Source organism: Lissotriton helveticus, chromosome 5_1 (genome assembly GCF_964261635.1).
Source record: "Lissotriton helveticus chromosome 5_1, aLisHel1.1, whole genome shotgun sequence".
Lineage (NCBI taxonomy): Eukaryota > Metazoa > Chordata > Amphibia > Caudata > Salamandridae > Lissotriton > Lissotriton helveticus.
In genome coordinates, this window is record NC_136065.1 from 1,649,485,168 (window position 1) to 1,649,510,091 (window position 24,924).

A 24,924-nucleotide genomic window follows, 5' to 3' on the forward strand; every position below is an offset into this window, starting at 1 on the left:
TATCCGCCTGGACTTCGGCTGTCAAATTACCAAGGGCATTTGCAGTTATGTTGGCAGTTGATTCTACTACACGAGTTAACTGTCTCAGGTTTCTGCTATTGACCATCGGTCCCCAGAACGGTAGGAAACCCTTAAAGAAGTCTCCCGCCTCTTGTCCGGAAGTATCTTCTTTGCTAATTCCACCTCTTACAATTCTATTTCTGTGATAATCAGAGGCCACAGTGAAAGTGGGAGGCAATAGATTCGCAATATAGCAGGTACCCGAAAAGTCATGAGGTAACCACGTATAGGCTCGATCATAACATACAAAGTAGGTACCCTTGGCAGGCAGGAAAACAGGGGAAGAGAGCATCGGTAAGACATACGTCTCGGTACAAGCACTCTCCCCAAACTGAGCTCTCGGATTTCGACCAAGACCTTTCAAGCAGAAATTACCAAGGTGAGGTACAATCCATATCGGTGGCGAGCTTTTAAGCTGCCTCTCACCCACTGATAAGCTGTACTCAGCTTCACTTAATTCCTTATATGCTCGCACCTCTTCCTCTGGGATGAGTGATGCGTCAAAAATATCTCTATCTAAGTCTGCAATAGCTCTCGCCAGAGTCTTGTGGTACGGGCCAGGACCAGAGTTTGCTGAGCGTGGTTCTCGATGGGGATAGGAATCTAGTGCGCTGCGAAACATAGTTTGTAATGCTCGAGCTGACCCTTGTGCACTATAAGGCAGAACTAAGTACGGAATACCCTTATCCATGGTATGTGGCATTAATCCACACACCCAACAGTTGGTAGTGTTTACCACTAACTGATGCTGATGCAGGAGTTGAATAAAAGAGTTGTTTCTGAATTCCGCACGTCTGATTTGTTCGTGTTGAGGCAGAGGATAAAAGGAATGTGGAGAAACAGTAGCAATAAAATATTGATCATGAGATGGAAGAGTAGGTGTAGCAGAAGACAATAAGAACTGAGACCCATAATATATTCCTCCTACCAATAGCACAGATATGGTGAGAAACAGTATGATTACTTGTGAGAAAAACCATTTTGTATGACATATTTTCTGCAATGTAGATCTTTGCGCCAACATTTCTTCTCTTTTCGACAGCTCAGATAATGATGATTCCATCCCCTAACGACCGTCCGCGACGTTCTTGACGCACTTCGCTCTGAGTAGCGGTTATCAATTCCCAGGAGTTCCCAGAAATTGATAATAGAAACCAACCTTGTGTCGATAGCTGCTAAACAGAAGGAAGTACCCGCACGGCCTTACGGTCAACCTGGATGGTAGGTTCTAACTAAATAATGTTCTTGGCTGTACGAAAAAAGAAAAAGAAAAAGATACACAATATATAATGTCCACTGTTTTCAGAGCAATGTAGAACCTATAAACAAAAAAAATCTTTTTATTTGTGGCTTGTTCGTGGACGAAGAAAATATCGGCTACTTCCAGGGTGAGTCTGATCTTCAAACAATGGATTGGACGGCAAAGGGGTGTTCAATTGTTCAGGCAATTGTTCGACAGTCAAATTTTCCAAGGTTGACGTGGAGGAAATTGTTTGAGAGGAGTCAGCAACAGTGTCAGATACAAGCCGAGCTTCGCTGAATGGAACGAAACGTGGTGGAGTGTCGGTCTCAGATGAAGAAAGACCTCTTCTCATCCAGGTGTCCGACGGCAGAGGAAGCGGGGCTCTTTTGGTGTGGGTAGCGTGTACCCAGTTCCGGCGTCCGTGTAGTCGAACCGCCATCCTCGTAGCCAGCTGTACTTGAAACGGGCCCACAAATCTTGGTTCTAGGTTTCGTTTTCGTCCGTAGTTTCTAACGAGGACCCAGTCCCCTGGTTGAAGTCGATGACCAGGACCCTCTGTTTGTGATGGCAGAGACTCAAAGACCTGTTGATGAATCAAACTCAATTTAGCAGTCAGATCATAGAGATAATCAATCAACATAGGGTATTCAATTCTGTCAAATTCCTTAGGTCTTGGGACTCCCCATACATTAGCAGGACGGCCGAACACAATCTCATATGGGCTGAGCCCTACTCGAGAGTGTACAGTCGCCCTGGTCGACAGGAGAGCTAGAGGCAAAGCGTCGGGCCATGATAAACCAGTTGTTGCCTGAATTTTAGCCAATTTCAGTTTTAGAGTGCCATTATATCCTTCCACCAGTCCTGCTGATTGTGGATGGTTTGCACTATGGAATTTTTGTACTATCCCTAAACCGCGACACACACTCTTCATCACACTCCCAACAAACTCACTTCCGTTGTCCGACCACACGACCCGAGGCATTCCGTAGCGGGGAAAATACTCTTTGAGCAAAATTTTTGCCGTGGATAAAGCCGTATTATCCTTAAGGGGGTAGGCCTCAATCCACCTAGAAAATGCACACACCACAACCAATACATACTTCAAATTATTACATCTCTCCATGTGGATAAAGTCCAACTGGATAACTTCGAAAGGGTATGTAGGAGGGGCAAAATGGCCAGGAGGAGTGGGGGTGCCCTTACCGGGATTGTGCATCAAACACACCATACAATTCTTGACCACTCTCTCGGCACACTTAGTAATCCCATCATTCTTCCATACATGAGACAACAACTTGCATATGCCTTTAGTGTTGATGTGCGCCATACCATGAGCCATTGTAACAACAGCGAGCACATACGCATCCGGTAACATCCATCTCTGCTTCTCTGATAAATCAACCCAACATCCATTCTCATCCAATCTTCCCGTGCTCTCTCTCCATTTAGTCCTTTCCGTCTCAGTGGCTTCATTCTGTATTCCTTTCACACTTTCAAATGTGTCTTCACACATACCAGTCTCTGTTGGCCATCTCACTGAGCTCGTAACATACATTCTGTTCGTCAAATCTTTAGCCGTCTCTTTAGCCGTTTCATCTGCAAACGCATTTCCACGACCCACATCATCTGTTACTTTCTGATGTGCGCTACATTTGACTATAGCCACTTGTTTAGGCAATGTGAGTGCATCTAAAAGATCATTTACAAGCTGACCATGTTGAATCTTCGTGCCATGCGACGTAAGAAATCCTCTCTCTCTCCACAATCGTCCAAAACTGTGTGCCACACCAAACGCGTACTGGCTATCTGTAAACACATTCACCCGTTTATCTTTAGACAACACACACGCTCTCGTCAAAGCGATTAACTCGGCAGCCTGAGCCGAATTCTGACTTAGTCTTTCGCTTTCCACAATCGTTCTCAATGTAACTACAGCATACGCAGTCGTCACATCACCGTTCGGCAACTTGAAACAAGAACCATCCACATACAAAGTACCATCGGGATCTGTCAATGGAGTATCTTTTAGGTCAATACGACCCTTAGTTTCCTCTTCAGTTCTGAGATAGCAGTCATGTACTGCTTCACCACTTGATTCTGTGTCGATCGGCAGCAATGTTGCTGGATTCAACACATTACATCGTTTTATCCGTATGTGACTGGCCAGCAACGTCAACTCATATCCAGACAATCTTGCGCTCGTCAGATGTTGAGTTTTCGTTCGATTCAATAGAGTGTCAACTGCATGCGGAACCATTACCGTGAGCATATTATTCATGACTAAACCTGCGGACTGTCGAATGGACGCCGCAGCTGCCGCTGTTGCCCTTAAACAACTTGGCAAGGCTCTTGCTACTGGGTCTAAAGTCGAAGAAAAATAGGCACATGGGCGTTGCTTACCACCAAAAGGTTGTGTCAGGACACTCAACGCACAACCATCCCTCTCGTGAACGTATAGTGTAAACGGCTTACTGTAGTCAGGAGTGCCCAACACAGGAGCCGAACACAACGCATCACGTAATTCAGAAAAACTTTTCTGACACTCTTCAGTCCAAGGCAATGGGGATGAAACATCCTTGCACGTAAGGGCTATCAATGGTTTCGCCAACAGTGAAAAATTTGGAATCCATTGTCTGCAATAGGACGTAATACCTAAAAAGGCACGAACATCTCTCTGGGTTTTTGGCACAGTCATTCGGGTAATCGCTGCAATTCTCTCTGCGGTCAACCTTCTCCCTTCTCTTGACAATAAGTGACCTAGATAGGTAACTTCTTGACAACAATACTGTAGCTTTGAAGGCGATACCTTGTGGTGTAAGTTATGTAGATAATGTAACAATGATACTGTAGCCGTTTTGCAAATAGCTTCTGTATCAGCTGCCACTAAAAGATCATCAACGTATTGAATCAAAGCTGCACCTTTAGGTACTACAAAGGCATCAAGTTGACCTTTAAGTGCTTGGCTGTAGATTGACGGACTCTCACAGTAGCCCTGTGGAGCGCGTTTTAGCCTAAAACTGCGACCACCTAATGAGAATCCGAATAGGTCTCTGCTTTCCTCTGCAATCGGGATGCTAAAGAAAGCATTCTTTAGATCGATCACTGTGAACCAGGAGGCAGATGCCGGAATCATTGTTAGTAAAGCCGTAATGTCGGGAACTACAGGAAATTGTGGAACCACTATTTTGTTCACCTCTCTTAAGTCTATTACAAAACGATACACAGGAGGTTTAGTTGGGTCAGTTCGTTTCAGAATTGGTAATACAGGGCTATTACACACATTTCCACGAGTTTCTTCAACAACACCTTTTTCAATGAGATCATGAACGATTGCTAACAGCGCTCGTTCGCCCTCAAGAGAAATACGATATTGAGGTAAACGCGGTAATCGCGCATTTGGTTTCAATTGAATCACATAGGGTGGAATGTCTAACAGGCCCACATCATTAGGACCTGTGGCCCATAAGGACGCAGGGAGGGAACTCAATTCCGGTGGGAATTTATCGACCGACAAATACATGGGAGAGATCACTCTCCGTCCCAACGTAAGCTCCACTCCTTCGGGGGAACAATACAATGTTGCATATAATCGTTTCAACAAATCCAGGCCCAAAAGATTTTCACCACAACCTGTAGATAGAATCAGTGGAGCCGTTAGCTCACGAGGACCAATCATAAGAGGCAAAGGACTAGAGACTGGGTTGCTAACAGGGGCGCCAGAGAATCCAACGGAAACGTTCGTTAAGCCAGACAAAGGTGCGCCAGGGAGTTTCGAATGCATGATGGAACTTTTCGTCGCACCAGTGTCTAACAGAAAAGGCTCAACTACACCCGATGTAGCCACTGCAACGTAAGGCCCACTCTGATCGACCGGAACTGACACTACTCCCTCTCCTTGTCGTTGGCTGTCCTAGTAATGGTCATTTACAACAGTCTCATGCTCTACGTAATAATCATCCACATTATACTGTGCAGATCGGACTGACCCTGCATTTCGCTGGTCAAAACAATTATTTGCATCTGATTGATTTTGATAACGATCAGTCTGATTGTGGGATGAACCACGACCTCTACCTCGTGATGCCTGTTGGGTACCACTACCACGATTTCCTCGTGCTGACACACCATTTAGGCGGTCCCGTAAGGCAAGACAATCATATTTTAGGTGTCCCTCTTTCTTACAATATGCGCACTGATTATACCCAAGGGAAGATCTATAATCAAAGTTGTCAGAGCGCGGCTGCATCCTATCAGGCTGTGCTCGTGGTCGATACTGCTGTTGTGAATCATTTTGGTTTGATCGTGGAGGGTATGCTTGCTGTAACAAAACCTTCGTTTTTAGCTCCTTCGTTTTCTTCTCTACACAATCACTTTCTTCCTTTTCCCTATTCTCATAATACTGGGCTGTTGCTAGTATTTGCGCAGGGGTTGAAACTGCCCACGCACTCTCTGAATTTTTCAGTTTGTTGCTTAATTCAGGCAACAAATTCGACACAAATTTGTCAACAAATAACCGCTGGCCTCCCTCAGCTCCCATGTCCTGCCGCTGTGGTCGACAAACGCTTCCTCAAACCTTGTAAAGAAATCCGAGACACTCTCGTCTTTCTTTTGCTTACAAGCTGATAACTTATCCCAGTTCACCTTCATCGCTGGCATGATAGTTTTCATGAGCATAATGATTTTCTGCGGCAAGTCTAAGATTAGCTGGTCAGGCTTAGCCCCACCAACTTGTAATGCATCAGCTGCTAGCAATGCAGCCCAATCACCCCCTAATTCAACTGCGTGATTGGCTTGACGAATTTTAGCCCAAACTGGTTGCGGTACAACATTGCCAAACAACATGTCGATGTCGGCAAGGTTCATAATAGAAGCTTCCACCAGTTGTGATAACTCCTTATAATAACCAGCCGGATTTTTACACGGATCGGGTAAGGATTGCTTCACTTGCAAAACTTCCGATCGTTTCCATGGAAGATGTATCCATACCCTTCGAAAATGTGGTAGAACCACAGGGTTTGCATTAGGATCACCAGGCACCCACAGTGGCGGAACCTCTCTCATGGGATATTGACCAGGAACCGCTTTCCAATTCTCGGTGGTATCATCTGAGGACACCCGAGAATGTGCTGTGGATCTAAACGCTAATAAGCGTTCCACGGCACGTCGTACATCGTCTCCTATAATCATACCGTTCGAAAAGTGACTCTGAAGTTCAATTATGTCGGATGGGACATTATCTATACCATCATTATACCATTCTTCCCTTAAAAAGTTACACATCTCCTCAAACACGAATCTCTGCGTAGGCTCATTAAACTGAGAAAACGTGTCGAAGACCACACGAGGAGTGTAATTAGCAGGATGTCTTATCCACCTATGTGCCATGGTTATTAATGTCTCTTTCTCCCTACCACTAGGGATCTGACTCCGTCTCTGAGGAGTTTCAGATGAATCAGACGAAAATAACGGACCAGAAAGAGGTGAATAAAGGGTAGCAACAGAGTTAGGAACACGCTTACGAACAGAAGGGGAAAGAAAAACAGGGGCAACAACACTGGAGGTGAAGGAAGGCATAGTAGGAACTGACAAGATAGTTGGAGTAGCAGAGACAACAGTCTGCGAAGGTACAGGTACAGGAGCAGTAGGAACAAGGACAGGAGGTGGAACAAACGTAGGATTATCAACGGGCTGGCCCGCAGCCGCTGGAGCAACAAGGGGTACAACAGGAGGAGCTACAGGAGCAGCTACAGGAGCAGTAGCACCCTGTACATAAGGAGGTGGTGATTTCATCAAGTATGATAACAAGGAATCCTCCTTCAAATCTCCTTCTTTCTTTTCTAGATTATTCGGTAAAACTGGGTAACATTTATCTATTTTCATATGATGCAATCTAGTAGAGATTTCCATTTCCTTTTCTTCTTTGTCCTGTTTACATTCTCGTATAGTTTGCATTATCGGAACGAACCCTTGCTTTTGATCCTTTTTAAGTTGTTTGATTTCTTTCTGCTTGGCCTCTTTACGCCATATTCGAAAAGAATCAAACATAGCTGGCCTAGCTTTCTTTAAAAATAATTTAGCCTCAAGATTATCTAAAATCGAAAGTTCAAAAGTTCCATGTGGTGGCCATCTAAGGTCACCGTCTTTCTTTGTATAGCGGACCCAGTAATCATTATATATTATAGGACCCACCCCATGTCAACTATAAAGATCATGTATCGGAGTTCCAACTGGAGGTATCGGACACGAGTCCTCCAACCGGGAATCCATTGCGCAACATTTGAAAATACGAAACAAACCACTATGGCTAGGCATCGTGCACACTAACCTAGTATCAAACTTCAAGGATTACCGAAGCATTTAAACCTCGTGTAAGTCAAAACCCTCGGTTTTTGGCAATTGCAACTGTCAAATAATACTAAGGACCAATACTAAGAACCACAAATGCAATGGAACCATGCAATACAACAAAGCCTTAAGGCTATCACAAAGCTCGGAGAGCTAACAACAAAGCCTGAGGAGGCTATAACAAAGCTCAGTGAGCTATTACAACAAAGCCTTAAAGGCTACAACAAAGCTTTCGAGAAGCTAGAACAACTACTAAGGACTGGGAGCGACCCACAAAATACTTAACTCAGAACTTCAATGGCGTCACCAGGAAGGCCCGTCTATTGTCTCGCTTGTACGTAAGGTCTACGCCGGGCGTCGAAGACAGGTCGACAGTCAGGGCATCGGTCCGTCGCAGCCGTCAGGAGGCGGGAATCTTCGCAAGGAAAAACTTCGGGCCACTTATTTCGACAACAGGATCGATGAAGCGGGGTGCACCTTCCCTCGGAGATTTCACACGAAGTTCCTCACGATCATCAGGCTTTGGACCGGTACCGCTGAAGTCGCCCACGTTGGGCGCCAACTGAAGGACTGGACTTTTAACAGTACCAGCGGTGCCAGGGAACAACACCTATAACCTTCATGGGATACCTGTTTCGGCGCACAAATTACAGAGACACGGGAAACTTCCTTCGGCGTCAAAGATCAGCGTTTATTACTGCAGGGAGGCAAAAGTCACAAGAAGTACAAAAGTGTGTAGGTTCTGAGAGTCTGCTTCAAATTCCTTATGTAGGTCGCTCTCTTTTATACAGAATGTTGCCGTTGCATAACATGTGGACAAAAGATTACAATCCGGTTCCCACAGTAGACTTCAAAAGGGTCGCTTTCATGTGTTCAGAATCCCGGAACATCTTTATAAATAGCCATGCCCGTTCCCAACTGTAAAAGTACATCTTCCCACCATTAGGCACACCCATTAGAGTTGTAAATGACCAAGGAGGAGAGACAAGAGCAGCTGCAAGGAAGTCAGACACGCGTAGAGAAAAGAGTGTGGGGGTAATATCGGAAGCATGATCGCGAGATCAAAAGAGTTGGATCCATTGCCTGTAAGGCTGTCACAATAGACCGGTACAATCAGATTACCCTCAAGCGGTGCCATCTGCCTTTGCTGTGTCATTCCTCCGGCCATAAAGACGCATGAAAGGAATATGCGTCTTCCGCAAGGCTTGGGAACTAGAGGGTCAAGGGGGCGAACAGTTATCTGCTCGCTGACTACGTGAGGGCAAGAAACAAAATGGATGCCGTATCTAAAATGGAACCCGAGGGTTCAGAGGAAGAACACGTAATATTAGACGAACCCCGGCAGGTAGTGTAGCGAAAATTCGCACACTTGCCGAACTCGTCATTTGCGGTTCGTAGATACCAAACTCGTCTATATTCGGTAATGCCCAGAACAACGTAATAATTTTTACGGAACCTCAATCCGACTCTCCTGCTGTTCATTCAAATGATACAAGGTATCTTGTACATAGAGAGAATGTGAGAAAAAGCAGAATCGCTTCATAGATTTGGTGACCTTGGAAGGGTCGGCTGGATAAAGAAGTGAACCTGATTTCGGGAAAAGGAGTATCGTGTTGGGGATGAGGAAAAGAGAACATGGACCACATTCACAAGTTAGAGAAATAAATGTAATAGGTTGAATGGTTTTAAAAAGTTAACTTTGAGCATGAATTGTGTTTTTTAAACTGCAAAGAATTAAAAAATCAATGTGGGATTGGAGGCACAATCTGAGCAGAAAGCACCATAAGCTGCTATGGTGCAACTCTTATGTTGACTAGAAACATTAATATGATGACGCTCTTCTTTTGATATGTCTTTCAGTTAAATTGTATTGTAAGTAGCTGATACAGCACTGTTTGCAGCTCCTCAGTATATGGTTATCCCGTGACAACAATGTTTTCATCATATTTATTATTCTACAAATGCATTTTTAAATGCACTGATGTGGTGTTTGCATGCTATGCAAGACGGCACATCATGGAATGTTTATAAGGAGCATCGAATAGGATTGTGATACTTGCACCTGGAAGAGTCGGACACGCAGATCCTGAAAAGAAGTAAAGACTCTCTAGCAAGGGCCGTCTTTACCCTGAGTTTAATCTTTATATTTTTTTTTTCATAACAGATTTTATTTCGTTGAAATAGCATATAATCAGGTCACCGTCCCCTATGGATCAGGGGTCCAATGAACAAGCAGGTAATCAATAAACAACAGCAGTGCAATCAACATTTTCAAAGGAAAGGATCCCCACCAACTCCCCCCTCCCTACTCCCACCCTGGCCCTCCCCTCCCGGATCCCCCCCCCCGGCACAGTGTTCGTATGATTCAAAGTATTAGTTCTTGGAGTCGCAATCAGTGTGTTGGCCCCTTCACCCAGAGTCAATCGGTAAGTGGTCCACATCGGAGTCCCGCTGCACTGGCGGTTCCAGCCAGAGCCCTCTATATTCAGCCCAGCGCTGCCATATTTTAAAGTGCTTTCGGGGGCACCCCCTGGCCTCAAAGACCGGACGTTCCAGCCCCATTGTAAAGTCCAACCCTCTCTTCCACACCTCCAGCACAGGAGCCCGGGGGTCTTTCCAGGCACGAGCCACATCCCGCTTGGCTACTGTAAGGCCCAGGAGTAGCAGATGGCGTTTGTAGATATTCCCTCCCACTTGTTCCATTACGTGAAGGAGACCCAGTTTAGGGGAGCGGGGGAGGTCCCAGCCCAGCACCTCAGACAGGCAGTCCCACACACCCGACCAGAACCGCGTCAGCCGCACACATGACCACACTGTATGTAAGAACGTTCCAACCGTGCTACCACATCTCAGACACTCAGGGGAAGCAATCAGGCCAGCTCGCCACAGCCGTTCTCTGGTGTAGTACGCACGATGCAAATATTTAAACTGAATAAATCTCAGTCGCACCGCAACAGCCGCCCCTCGTGGCGCCTCTAAGGCCTCCCTCCAGTCATCCTCGTCTAAGGCACCAATATCTTCCTCCCATGCCTTGCGTAGCTTATCTAGTGAGGCAGAGCAGTGCGTGACCAGAGTCTGATATATATTGGAGATTTTCTTGTCCCCCAGTTCCCCCATAAAGACCTTGGCTTCCACGGGACTAAATTCGGGCAGTTTGTCCAGTCCTAACAGCGAGGGGGACAGAGCGTGGCGGAGTTGTAGGTATTTATAAAATTGGGTCTGCGGCATATCGTATTCATCCCGCAAAGCCTGAAACGATTTAAGGGTCGTGCCTTGCATAACGTGGCCCAGTGTCGAGATGCCTATGTCATCCCAGCCCCGGAACCCCTGGAGAGCCGCAAGTGCCGGCAGACGTCCATTGTGCCAAAGGGGCGTTTCTTGCGTCAAGACATTCCACCAACCCATGCGGCGAAGGGCTCCCCGCCACACTCGGAAAACCACTTGAGTAACAATTGGGAGTTTTTTCCGCTTGCCTGCCGAATAAAGGATGGTGTGGAGCGTGTCCGGGTCCATCAGGTATCGTTCAAGGGCATAGGCCGGGTCTCCCCGGTCTCCATACCACCAGTCATTTAGTATGAGAAGATGGGAAGCCTGGTAGTAAGATAGGATGTCCGAAGTCGCCAGACCCCCGCAATACGTGGAAAGGAAACAGGTGCGGAGCGCTACTCTGACCGCCCCACCAGCCCAGAGAAACTGGCTCAGTGCAGAGTTTACTTGCCTAAACCAATGTGGTGCAATGGGGCATGGATGATTTTGTAGCTGGTACAAAAGGCGCGGGAGAGCCACCATCTTAAAAATGGCGGAGCGGCCATATATGTTTAGGGGCATCCTGGACCAGACCTTCATGTCTGACCGTACGCGATCCCAGACCGGCACCACATTACGGGGCCAGGCAACTCCCGGAACGTCCGTGAGAAAGACACCGAGGTATTTGATGCCACCTGCCGCCTCCTGTAGCGTCGACGCCCAGTGCCCAAGCCGTCCGCGCTGACCCAGTATCCACAGCGTGGATTTCCGTGTATTCAAGTGCAGGCCAGAGACCTCCCCAAATACTCGCATTATTTCCAGAACTCTGGGGCCAGATCTATCAATGTCCGTGAGGAAGAAGAGGACATCGTCCGCATACAGTGCAATATGATCAGACGGTCCCCGCACCCATTCGAGTCCCCGCATCTGCGCGTCAATTCTCACCCATGCCGCCAGCGGCTCCATGGCCAGGGCGAACAGGTACGGCGATAAAGGGCAACCCTGTCGGGTGCCCCGGCCTATGGGGAAGGGGGCCGAGGTCGCTCCCGCTATCCTCACCGAGGCCGTCAGGTCCGTGTATAGTAGGTGCAGATACGAGAGGAATCGAGGCCCAAAGTTCAGACGGGTCAGAAGCGCACGAAGATAGACCCAGCTAACTGAGTCGAAGGCTCTATCAATGTCAGCCAGGAGAAGCGCTGTCGGGATCCCGGCGGCCTTGGCTGCCTCTATCACCATCTGTGCGCGCCGGATATTGTGCCTAGTCGCCCTATGGGGCATAAAACCGGCCTGATCCGGGTGTACCAGGTCCGTAATATACGGGAGAAGGCGATTGGCTAGGGCTTTCGCCAGTATTTTCGCTTCAACGTTCAGGAGCGAGATCGGTCTGTACAACGCGTGCTGCTCCGGGGGTCTTCCCGGTTTACAGAAGACAACAATCTCGGCGTGGCGCCAGTCTGCCGGTAGGCGACCACGGTCTCTGGCCTCCTCCAGCGCCTGTCTATAGCGCGCACCCAGTTGAACATGAAATGTCTGAAGGAATTCACACGGGAACCCATTAGGCCCGGGAGCCTTACCAGTGTTCAGCTCCCCGAGTGCCGCGGTCAATTCGTCTAAGGACAGTGGGTGGTCCAGTAGGTCCCGGTCTTCATCTGAGAGGGCCCTTGGCGGGAGGTCAGCTAGGAATTTGTCCACCTCCGCCTCAGGGATTGTTTCTCGCGGGGCGTATTGGGCCTCATAGTATCGGGCGAAACTGGCCGCCAGTTCCACCGGGGCCGTCACAGGCTCTCCTGCCTCGTCGCGAAGTCCCGGTAGAGTCTGCGCATGGAAAGTCCCCTGACAGAGTCTGTATAGCATAGAGCTAGATTTGTCCCCCCACTGATAAATCCTACTCTGTGTAGCCAGCCACAGCTGGTGGGCCTCGTCCATTAGAAGAGAGTTGTATGTCTGCTGCATTAGTAGCAACCGCTCAACGGTATCCACAGACCCTTCGGCAGTACTCTCTTCCTCAAGGTCTCGAACCCGCCGCGCAGTCTCCTCTATCTCACCCCTGCGGGCCTTGCGCGCCGCTGCGCACCAAGCGATGTCTACCCCCCGGAGCACGGGCTTCATGGCTTCCCAGAGGGTTATAGCGTCCATGTCGGGCTGATCGTTGCAGTCCCAGTACAGAGAAATGGCTTCGCGCAAGCGTGACCTGTAGTCGTCCTGGTGTAGCTGCCATGCAGACAAACGCCACCGAAATGGCTGTCGTGTCCTACCAAGAAGGACATCAACCGCGACCGGAGAGTGGTCCGACAAGCCACGCGGGAGTATTGATGAAGAAGCAACCCTTCCCATCCACCCATTAGGAACAAACAAGCAATCAAGTCTGGAGAAGGATTTGTGCACTGCTGAGATGTAGGTAAACTCTCGGCCATGGGGATGGTGGTACCGCCATGCATCAATCCACCCCATCCCTCGTACCATACCACTCAATTTAGTGGGAACATGGGAAATGGTCCCCCCATCTGATCTATATCTATCCGTGTGCCCATCCATGACATCATTCCAATCTCCGCCCACAATAGACATCACACTAGGTATATCAGCCCAGACATCAAACAGTTTCTCAATGAGTGCTTCTTGGAGCGGGGGTGGGGCATACACACTGCCAAAGACCATCGGCTCATCACCCACCATCCCTTTAATGAATATAAACCGTCCCTGCGCATCCACCCACTGCGTCTCATGAGTGTAATTTAGTCGATGGTGTATCAGAATCGCCACTCCCCGTGACCCCCTCACAAAGCCCGCGTGGAACACTTGGTGGTAGCCATATCGTTGGAGGCTAAGCGTTTTATTGCCCTGGAGGTGAGTTTCCTGTAAGAATAGCACATCCGCCCTTTCCCTCTTCCCCAGCTGCAGTACTGCACCCCTCTTAATTTTGTCAAGCATCCCACGGACGTTCCAGCTCACCACTCGAAACCCCGCCCGTGAGGGGCTAGACTCCTGTGTACCACCCGCCATCAATAGGTGTATAGATCAAAGATCCGAGCCCTCGGGGCCATCCAAACACCAGCGCTGACAACCAACCTTGAAAGTGTACTGTGCCGAAAACAACCATCCCACCTCCCACCAACCTTCCTCTCCACTCCGTACCCAGATCCCCCGAACCCCCACCAACTCCCCAAACCCCACCACAACCCCAACGTTGTCCACCCCCCCTTCCCCCCACCCTATACCTCAGTAACATTGAAGTATCTGTCGCGGTAGAGACAGTCTTCAGCCTCCAACGGGAGACCCCCAACCGTCTATGCCAATGGATCCCCACCAACCACCCACCCAACTTCAACTAACCCGTAACCCGATTAACTACTGTTAGTCCTCGGGGTGGTGACCGCCCACTCATGGGCATCCCCCGACCCACTGCTCGCCCCACACCGTATTCTTGCAGTAAAGCGTGTGGCGGCGTCCATTAGAGAGCTTTAAGGCGTGAAGGATCGTCACGGGTCCGGAGCCGGGGCCTCCACCACCTCGTCACCCCCCGACTCGCCATCCGTGGGAGGTTGGGTCTTCCGAGAGCGCGCCCTCCAGTTGCTTCTGCTACGCGATCTCCTGGGAGTCCTCGAGGGTCTCGTCTCTGAGGAGGGCTCGGAGTTGCGCCTCGGGGGAGTATGCACCTTCACTCTGACCATCTCGTCTGTCCATTCAAAGACCTCCTCCGGCGTGGTGAAGAACTGCGTCTTGGACTGAAACACAACACGCAGGCGGGCCGGATAGAGCAGGGCGTATTGGATTTTAAGGTCTCGTAGCCGAGCCTTCGCTGCAGTGAAGGACTGTCGCTGTTGCTGCACCAGTTTTGTGTAATCTGGGAAGATCAGGACTCTGTGGTTTTCGTACATCAGGGGTTCCTTAGCTCGCGCCCGCCGGAGGATTGCGTCGCGGTCATGGTAGTTAAGGAGTTTGGCGATGACTGGGCGGGGGCGTGCTCCCAGCGGCGGTTTCGGGAGAAGCGCTCGGTGCGCCCGTTCAATGATGAAGCATCTTGAGAGGGAGTCCGGGGGGAGCCACCCCTCCAGCCATTTTGTCAGGAATGCCTCCATGTTGCCTTTTTCGCAATCCTCCGGCAAACCCACGAATTGCAGGTTATTTCGTCTGGCCCGTCCTTCCGCGTCCTCGACCCTGAGTGCCAAGTTCTTCTGTAGCCCCTCCAGAGTGGCAACCTTCTTCTTCAGGACGACCACATCATCCTCCACCTCCGTTATTCTGGTTTCAGTTTCGGTGATTCTGGCCACCGCGTTCCGTAGATCCTGGCGAAGCAATGTGACATCAGCCCCAACAGCCCCAATTTTCGCGTCCAGCATGTCCCGTGATTGCGTGATTGCCGCCATCAGGGCCGCATTGTCTGGGCCTGGGCCGGGCTGGCCCCCGGACGCTCCTGCTCCACCACTCGGTCCCGTAAACTTATCTATGGGGCCCTGCTTCGTGGCGCCCCCACTGTTGCCGCCTCGCGTCATGATGAGGAGCAGGCCCGGCGTCCAAGTATCTTCCTGCTACTGGCAGCTCCCCTCACGGTCAGGGACTCCCGCGTCGCGTCTTGATCCGAGGGGAAGGTGGGCACGTGTCCAAGGATGCCGGCGTACCTGGCCGTGGAGTCCTCTCCCTGCTGAGCGCCACCTCCCCTCCGCTTCAGCCACTGGAGTATGCCCCCCGTTCCGTTCGCAGAGCCAGGGATAGTAGACCCTCCGGGGGGGCCCTGTGCCTCAGGATCGTCAATAGCTCCGGCCAACAAGGGGGGAAATCCAATCGTCAGATGGCGACCCCCAGCTGTCCACGGCCCGCCGTCGGCCCCCAGCAGTAGCCCACTCCAGGCCGGGCTTCCACAAGCGTCGTTGGTCCCCACCCGGGGGGGGGGGGGAGGGAGGGGAGAGAGGGGGGTAGGGCCGCAAGTATGGAGGCGTCCCCGGGAGCAGGGGCGAAGGCAGGAGCCCCCTAGCACTCCGGGGACCCCCGGCCCCCGCAGCCCGACTTGGCTGCCGAGTGGGTCGGCCTGCAGCAGAGAGTGCTTTCCCCCTCTTTTGTGGCGCTCGCCTCCCCCCGCCGGCTCACCTCACCACTGCCAGTGTCCCGGCTCCAGGGTGGCTCCGCGCAGGTCTCTCGGGCTCTCCTGTCCCAAGCGGAGATCCGCAGGTCCGGGGAGCCGGTACCGGCCTCGCGACCGACCCCGCCTCCGCCTCACTTCCGGCCCTCTCGAAACTCGAGGTCCCGGCTGCTGATTTTCGCGCAGGCCCCACCTCGTCCGGGTCGCCGCGCCGGATCTAAAGCACGGAGCGAGCCCAAATCTCCACCGGAGCTTCCCCTCCGCCACCGGATGCCGAGCGTCTGGTCTGGGGGATCGCAGGTCAGGGAAATGCAGGATATATGGCGCGGATGATGTATAGGCGGGACGGAGCTCTCTCAGGCTGCGTCCGCCATGCTCGCCGCCTTGGCCACGCCCCCCTTAATCTTTATTTTTAGTGAAATGGTTTATGAAAAACCAGGAAGCTGCTCCAGGTGAGGCTTGAACTCACAACTTCGGCATGCCTCAATGCAAGTACTGCTGTATAAGTACCACGCTAACCGAGTGCACCACTGGAGCTCACTGTTCTCATATCTCCCCAGTTGAGCCATCTAGAGCTGACCAAGTAGATACTGGCACTGCTCCCTTATTCACTGTGCAAGATCGACTCACATGCTAGCATGTTATCATGACTAATAAAAACTACAGTCCTAATGGAACAGATTTGATAATTCTGCTATATCATGTGCTCTGTCTATTGAACACCACATACATTTGCCAGTTCTGACACAGTCTAGGAGAAACTTATGATTATTTGTAATTAGCACATAGTAAGAATTACCTAAAAAATTAAACCTAGTCACCTAAGGCAGATGAGGTGGCCGAGTGGTTAATGCGATGGACTGCTAATCCATTGTGCTCTGCACGCGTGGTTTTGAATCCCATCTTCGTCGGAACGCCATCAGACACTCTTTTGAAGGTGGGCATGTCTCGTAGTACAATTACACTCTCTTTCAAGACACAGCCATAATCCACTAGAAGGGCCCAACTGACTATTCCATTTTGGCAATTATGTCAAATTAAGGGAAGTGTTTTGTGCTTAATTGAAATTAGATCTTTCATGAAGTGTCCAGAGGATTGCCTTTCCCTCACTCCTGGCCTTCTAACCAGTTTGGATAGATAGACTGATAAGAAAGCAGCTCTTACTCCTAAAGTTTCAGCCATCTCAAGTGTATGACTGTTGACATATGTCTGCCCCACAGAGACAGATCACTTCTAATAAGTGAGTTCTCTATCTGTCACTGATTGCGGACATACTAACTAGAGCTATCAGTATGGTCATAAATGTGAATACTCTTATGTTCTCAAATCAAAATGGAGTTTTTCCTACTTCCAAGAAAAGTGTCGTAAGCATGCTCTTCAATTTGTGCACGCATGTAGACATTCAAATGCAACTGCATTTCCATACAGAGTCTCAAAATCATAGATATCTTCATACCGCAGTAAGAATACATGAAGCGATTTACATACTGCAGGCAGGCTGGCCTTGTAGCTCAGTGGCAGAGCACTGGTCTTGTAAACCAGGGGTCATTAGTTCAAGCCTCATCAGGGCCTTTTTATATGTGAGTTTCAGTATGTTGTTTCCAAGTCATTCTTTCTAGGAGTCACACCTTGTCTTAAGTTTGCTTATTGACAAGCTTCCCTTTCCTGCTTTCATCGTATCAAGAAGACTTCATGAAAACCATTGAACCATAAACTATTGCCTCACCCAACGCCTGACAAACGCCATTCTCACCCTGCCGGGCAAAGCCAAATAAGCCATGCATATTTGAAGTTCCTTTGAAAGTCAGAGCGAGGACTATGACCTTTGTTCCGACTGAGTCTGCATCCACAGAAAGGATGAAATAAGGATCTAGAAATTTCACCAAGGAGATGTGAACTTCATCCCCCTTAAAATACTTTTCCTCCCAGATGCCCCGGCTCTTAGTCAAATGAGGTTAATCTTCAAAACCCCACCCCCACTAACCATAAATATCCGACTCTCCTGCTGTTCATTCAAATGATACAAGGTATCTTGTACATAGAGAGAATGTGAGAAAAAGCAGAATCACTTCATAGATTTGGTGACCTTGGAAGGGTCGGCTGGATAAAGAAGTGAACCTGATTTCGGGAAAAGGAATATCTTGATGGGGATGAGGAAAAGAGAACATGGACCACATTCACAAGTTAGAGAAATAAATGTAATAGGTTGAATGGTTTTAAAAAGTTAACTTTGAGCATGAATTGTGTTTTTTAAACTGCAAAGAATTAAAAAAGTCAATGTGGGATTGGATGCACAATCTGAGCAGAAAGCACCATAAGGTGCAACTCTTATGTTGACTAGAAACATTAATATGATGACGCTCTTCTTTTGATATGTCTTTCAGTTAAATTGTATTGTAAGTAGCTGATACAGCACTGTTTGCAGCTCCTCAGTATATGGTTATCCCGTGACAACAATGTTTTCATCATATTTATTATTCTACAAATGTATTTTTAAATGCACTGATGTGGTGTTTGCATGCTATGCAAGATGGCACATCATGGAATGTTTATAAAGAGCATCGAATAGGATTGTGATATTTGCACCTGGAAGAGTCGGACACGCAGATCCTGAAAAGAAGTAAAGACTCTCTAGCAAGGGCCGTCTTTACCCTGAGTTTAATCTTTACTTTTAGTGAAATGGTTTATGAAAAACCAGTAAGCTGCTCCAGGAGAGGCTCGAACTCACAACCTCGGCATGCCTCGATGCAAGTACTGCTGTATAAGTACCGCGCGCTAACCGATTGCGCCACTGGAGCTCCCTGTTCTCATATCTCCCCAGTTGAGCCATCTAGAGCTGACCAAGTAGATACTGGCACTGCTCCCTTATTCACTGTGCAAGATCGACTCACATGCTAGCATGTTATCATGACTATTAAAAACTACAGTCCTAATGGAACAGATTTGATAATTCTGCTATATCATGTGCTCTGTCTATTGAACACCACATACATTTGCCAGTTCTGACACAGTCTAGGAGAAACTTATGATTATTTGTAATTAGCACATAGTAAGAATTTCCTAAAAAATGAAACAGAGTCACCTAAGGCAGATGAGGTGGCCGAGTGGTTAAGGCGATGGACTGCTAATCCATTGTGCTCTGCACGCGTGGGTTTGAATCCCAGCTTCGTCAGAACGCCATCAGACACTCTTTTGAAGGTGGGCATGTCTCGTAGTACAATTACACTCTCTTTCAAGACACAGCCATAATCCACTAGAAGGGCCCAACTGACTATTCCATTTTGGCAATTATGTCAAATTAAGGGAAGTGTTTTGTGCTTAATTGAAATTAGATCTTTCATGAAGTGTCCAGAGGATTGCCTTTCCCTCACTCCTGGCCTTCTAACCAGTTTGGATAGATAGACTGATAAGAAAGCAGCTCTTACTCCTAAAGTTTCAGCCATCTCAAGTGTATGACTGTTGACATATGTCTGCCCCACAGAGACAGATCACTTCTAATAAGTGAGTTCTCTATCTGTCACTGATTGCGGACATACTAACTAGAGCTATCAGTATGGTCATAAATGTGAATGCTCTTATGTTCTCAAATCAAAATAGAGTTTTTCCTACTTCCAAGAAACGTGTCTTAAGCATGCTCTTCAATTTGTGCACGCATGTAGACATTCAAATGCAACTGCATTGCCATACAGAGTCTCAAAATCATAGATATCTTCATACCGCAGTAAGAATACATGAAGCAATTTACATACTGCAGGCAGGCTGGCCTTGTAGCTCAGTGGCAGAGCACTGGTCTTGTAAACCAGGGGTCATGAGTTCAAGCCTCATCAGGGCCATTTTATATGTGAGTTTCTGTATGTTGTTTACAAGTCATTCTTTCTAGGAGTCACACATTGTCTTAAGTTTGCTTATTGACAAGCTTCCCTTTCCTGCTTTCATCATATCAAGAAGACTTCATGAAAACCATTGAACCATAAACTATTGCCTCACCCCTTTCGATCGCCTGACGAACGCCTGACAAACGCCATTCTCACCCCGCCGGGCAAGCCCTGCTGGGCAAAGCCAAATAAGACATGCATATTTGAAGTTCCTTTGAAAGTCAGAGCGAGGACTATGACCTCTGTTCTGACTGAGTCTGCATCCACAGAAAGGATGAAATAAGGATCTAGAAATTTCACCAAGGAGATGTGAACTTCATCCCCCTTCAAATACTTTTCCTCCCAGATTCCCCGGCTCTTAGTCAAATGAGGTTAATCTTCAAAACCCCACCCCCACTAACCATAAATATCCGACTCTCCTGCTGTGGAAAATTAGTACGGTTTGGTAAACATTATCTGCGCCATCTTGCCTTTTCCCCTGATGCCACACTTTTTGTCGTGCGCGCCCGCCATTTTAGGCGCCTCGATCAGGACCATCCCTTCTGCATGCCACTGGCCCCCCCCAGCATAGCCCTTCGCCCTCACCAAGCCTGCACGCTGACCAACCCCCCCGCTCGCACATGCTTTGGGTCATAAACCCCTCTTCAGCGCAGCCCCGACTCAGAACCCCATCCTGTTCCCAGCGCAACACCTCCCTTCATTCCTTTCATAGTCCCAGATCCTTTGATGCAAAACCCCCTTTTTCCTGTGCCCGTTTGCCTTCCTCGTTCCCAGGCCGACACCTAGCTCTGCCGATACTGTTTATTGCCCCTCCCCGTACAGTAGAAGGCTTCCCTCATCAAAGGACCCCTGAGCTGATCAACGCCCCCACCCTATGAGATCCGATCAAACCCCCGCATTCCGTGAATCGGCGGAATGTCCAGCTGCGCGATAACCATCCCCTGTTGTGACCGGGGTGGGGACTTCGACTGTAAATGTGTGTGGGAACGGGCCTGAAGGGGAAATTCAGAGGATGTCCTTTCATACTTCAAAGCGTTTTAAGAATGTGTTACCTACAATAAAGATCATGAAAATGTGTATAAGAGGCCAGGCCTCAGAGATGCGGGTAGAGCACCTCATGACGATACCTGCTGTCTGATTTGTCGTGTTCTCCTCCGGAGAGAATAAACCTTGTTTCCTGCCTTCCAGTCTCCAGCGCCTGCCTCTTCATTGATTAATAGTTCGTGGGTTAAAGAGGCGATACCGCCGGGCAAATATCGATTGTCCCCGACCTTAGTTTCTACAATTGGCGTCCCAAGCATGGGGCCCATCAGCGACTCGTGGATCCAGTGGGAGAGGTCCCGACGACAGAGTGAACGACTGCAACGATCGGGAGAGCTCTTGCCCAATAGACCCTCGTCTGGCAGCCGATCATCCGAACTTCACTAGTTCCGAACAGACCTCTCTCGAGTGATCTACGGTCCTGACTGGGAACCATTAGGAGTGCTGCGAGGAATACGAGAAAAAGAGGACGATCGGGCGCTGGATTCGGAAGACAAGAAACTGTCCATATGGTCCGGGTAAGGTCGTGTAAACACGACGAATGGCGAAATAATTATTTGAATTGTTTAGAAAATACTAGTATTACTCTTTATTGACTCATTTGGAGATTCACTGTCTGCACACGGAGAAACAGTAGGCTCTTTCCCTTTTGCAAACAGTGAAGGATAGGTAACGCAGCCGTCGTGCCTATTTTTCTCCCCCACTGATTCTATTATTTATTAACGGTTTTCAGGAGATTCCCTCTCCCACACTGATTAACTGGGTTCTTTGACCCCGAACTACTGTTCACGGATTGTCTTCTGGAGATTCTCTGTCTGCAAACAGGAAATAACAGATTCCTCTTTACGGATAGTGAAAGGGTAGAGGACGCAGACTTTTGCGCCCTACTTACTCTCCCCACTGATTTTATTTTATTTTATTTATTATTGGTTGTTCCTTGTTATTGGTTATTCTTTGTTATTGGTTCATGAGGTATTCACTGCCTGCAAACAACGTAGAATAGAAATATTCTGTCTAGTCTTTGCGCACAGTGATAAGATAGGCAGTGCTGACTTTTTGTCCCTCGTTGCGAGCCGTCATGTCTGTCTTCTCCCCACTGATTGATAATTGGTTCAGCCCGGACCGTTTGTTAGAGGTGGATCATCTAGCTCCGCTGGAAGGCACCCCTAATAAGGACATGTTCATAAACTATGGATTAGTTACCATAGCCTATAATAAATTGTGGCACAGGTATACCAAAGAAAGTCAAGACAAACAGTGGCCACTGGTAGGATCCTTCGATCTTGATAAAATAGAAACGTTAGAAATAGCCCTTCGTAATAATAAGACAACGCCTATTATGCTCGACAGTCTTGGTATGTGGCGCAAAGAGGCAATGCAACGAAAGAAAAGAGACGAGGACAGAGCAGGTAGAGGAATATATCAACAGGACAACCCCTGGACACCACGACCCGAAAGTTATCCCCCGACACTACGCACAGGACGGCCAGACTTAGGGCAAGATCAATGCGCTTTTTGTAGATATGTCGGACACTGGAAAGCACAATGCCCGACTCTGCTGAGCAAGAGTGGGAATAGAGGGCCGACAGGAATAACAGGCCGACAGAAAGGGAAAAGGCGCGAGACAAAGAAGAATCAGACTCACATAGACAGACCAGATAGAACCACCACGTTTGATTATGCCCGATGGCACAGATTTCGCCAGAACGATTTCAGCGACATGTTCGAGTTTTCCTAGGTCGGACAATGTAAAGACGGGAACCCAGCCTAGCTCTAAATTCACAGACGGAAAAAGATAATTATGGCCAATAACTGTTTTATATTTGTCTTGGGTCTTTGTATGTCGTACTTGTACTGTCTCCCGTCTGAGTTTGTGTGTACGTGAGGCATGAATCTACGTCATCCCTCTGCACGTGTTTCTGTGTTACTTAACCTCTGTTAGCAGAAACTTTAGCATGAAAACAACCTGGAAAGAAAGAAATGGGAAAACAAAATCCGTAGGCCACTGATGAACTTGAACTTTTATTTAACATAACGAACAAGAAATAAATAACAATACGTAATAATAAACACCTATTAATACCCTAACAACAGAAAACGTTTGAAACAAGAACGGTAAAACCTAGAAAATGAAAGTCAACGGAACATTCGCCCCCCCCACACTCTGGAACCTTCCAAAGTAGGGCAGGGTTACGGCTACGCCCAACCGGCAGCAACCCATATAAGGCGGGCCCTGCTGCCAACAATCGGTCAGGAAATCATAACATAGAGTGGAGCCGGAGGAGAGGCAGGGGCCAGCGGAGTCCGGCCGCAGCGGCCCTGGATAGCTGCAGGCAGTCCCGCCACATGCCTTCCCGGCCCGGCCACGGTGGCGCATGGGAGTTTCAGGTAGTCCCGCCACATGTCCTCCCGGTCCGGCCACCAATGGCCAGGGACCGGGGCCAACTGGATCCGGCTGCAGCCGATAACCTAAGGAAGCCCGGCCCAGAGAAGGACGAAACACCCCTTTCCTTTTCCCTTCCGTGATAGCCGCAGCAACACGCCAGGCGCCACTTCTGTCATGAACAATGGCCGCGACAACTCTGGGCGGCGGGATGTCCTGTTCATACCTCCACGAAAATTAGTCCAAGTTGGGCTGGGAGGGAGAGGCGACGCGGACGAGCCTCTCCCACTTCCATGGATAGGAGGTCTCCCAGCCCCCGGCCCAGCGCCGAACTCCCCCAGCCAGGCGGTGGTGCCAATACCTGCGTAGCACCGAACATACCATGGTGGCGCCCCAGTACTTGCGCAGCACCGAACATGCAACGGTGCCCATATTTTCGGAGCACGGAATATGCAATGACTGCACCGATACTTGCGCAGCACCGAATGTGCGCCGCAGGTGGCCATACTTCCGCAGCGCTGGGCATGGGCCTTGTGGAGCACAGGGTGTGGAGAGACCATCGTGCATGCCCATGAAAGAGAGCGGCCTGGAGTGCACCGGGAGAAGGAGACGGCGCGAACAAGTCTCCCTCGCCCCCCAAGTGGGGGCATCACAGCTGCACCCTAGCCGAACGTCCCACTTCCACAACACAGAGTTCCATTCCCTATTTGTCCTCAGAAAGGTCTCTTCCACTCTTGCAGACTCGACGAGAGGGGACTGCTGCAGGGCCTCAAAATGGCGTCTGGGCCCGCTGGAAGGCGGGTCTCGACCGCTAGAGTAACTTTGAACAGCAATGTAACTCGGTCGCTCGCCCACCGGAGCACGAGCCCCCACCTCCGACAGCATCTCCACAGCCTTGAAGAGTCTACAAAGGTCCCCGGCGGAGCCCTCGGCCCCTGCAGGCTTCCGGTAAGGGACGACTGCCTTGATCACTAACGAAACAAGCATGACATTGCCACTCCTTCTGTTAGCATGAATTCTAGAACTGCCGAAAAGGACTCTGGTCCAACCGCCGGTTGAAGGAAACTTTTTCCTGATGCTACTTCCGGACTGACCCGGCCCCGCCCAAAATGGCGCCGGTATCAATAGGAACTTACGAACACCTCGTGGTGTTCCTTTTTGCTAAATAAAAAACTTGATGTTCTGAGACATGTATATGATCCTTTGTACACTTGACGAGAAAGAAGGAGAGTTCACTCGACGAACATGTAAAAGGACCCCGTTAAAAATGTTGATTACAAATGTACGATGTATTATATTTTTATAGCTGATGTATAACCTCGCTTATGACGCACGCACACGGTATGCATATAGGAAAATTGATTGCAACTATTCTGACTATGCTTCTAAATTATGAAATAAATGCCCCCGACCCCCCAACCAATTGATAGACGTTTTAGTTCCCTACGGATGAATGAATAAACCTTTCTAACGTTTTTATTGCTGCTAAATAACACCCCCACTGTACGCACTTTAGCCATTGCCGTGTCCGGCCAAATACGACTGCACCCTCATAATCTACGTACTGAAATGACTTTGCAAAAATAAAGGTTTTCGAAACTATGAACGGGTATTGCATGCTTTATTTAAAAATGTGGGATCGGCGGGAGAATTC

At 48.8% G+C, this 24,924-nt stretch overlaps 5 non-coding genes across 5 annotated transcripts; 4 read left to right on the forward strand and 1 right to left on the reverse strand.

Annotated features, from left to right (window-relative positions):
- The first annotated feature begins 16,800 nt into the window (after positions 1-16,800).
- On the forward strand, positions 16,801-16,882 carry TRNAS-GCU (transfer RNA serine (anticodon GCU)). The gene has a single exon. It is a non-coding gene; the product is annotated as a tRNA-Ser (tRNA).
- Positions 16,883-17,471: 589 nt separating this feature from the next.
- TRNAT-UGU (transfer RNA threonine (anticodon UGU)) lies at positions 17,472-17,543 on the forward strand. The gene has a single exon. It is a non-coding gene; the product is annotated as a tRNA-Thr (tRNA).
- A 1,131-nt stretch (positions 17,544-18,674) lies between these two features.
- TRNAI-UAU (transfer RNA isoleucine (anticodon UAU)) lies at positions 18,675-18,769 on the reverse strand. The gene is made up of 2 exons: positions 18,732-18,769; positions 18,675-18,710 (listed from the first exon to the last, which is right to left on the reverse strand). It is a non-coding gene; the product is annotated as a tRNA-Ile (tRNA).
- Positions 18,770-19,061: 292 nt separating this feature from the next.
- On the forward strand, positions 19,062-19,143 carry TRNAS-GCU (transfer RNA serine (anticodon GCU)). Its single transcript has one exon. It is a non-coding gene; the product is annotated as a tRNA-Ser (tRNA).
- A 589-nt stretch (positions 19,144-19,732) lies between these two features.
- Positions 19,733-19,804, forward strand: TRNAT-UGU (transfer RNA threonine (anticodon UGU)). The gene has a single exon. It is a non-coding gene; the product is annotated as a tRNA-Thr (tRNA).
- Positions 19,805-24,924: the final 5,120 nt, after the last annotated feature.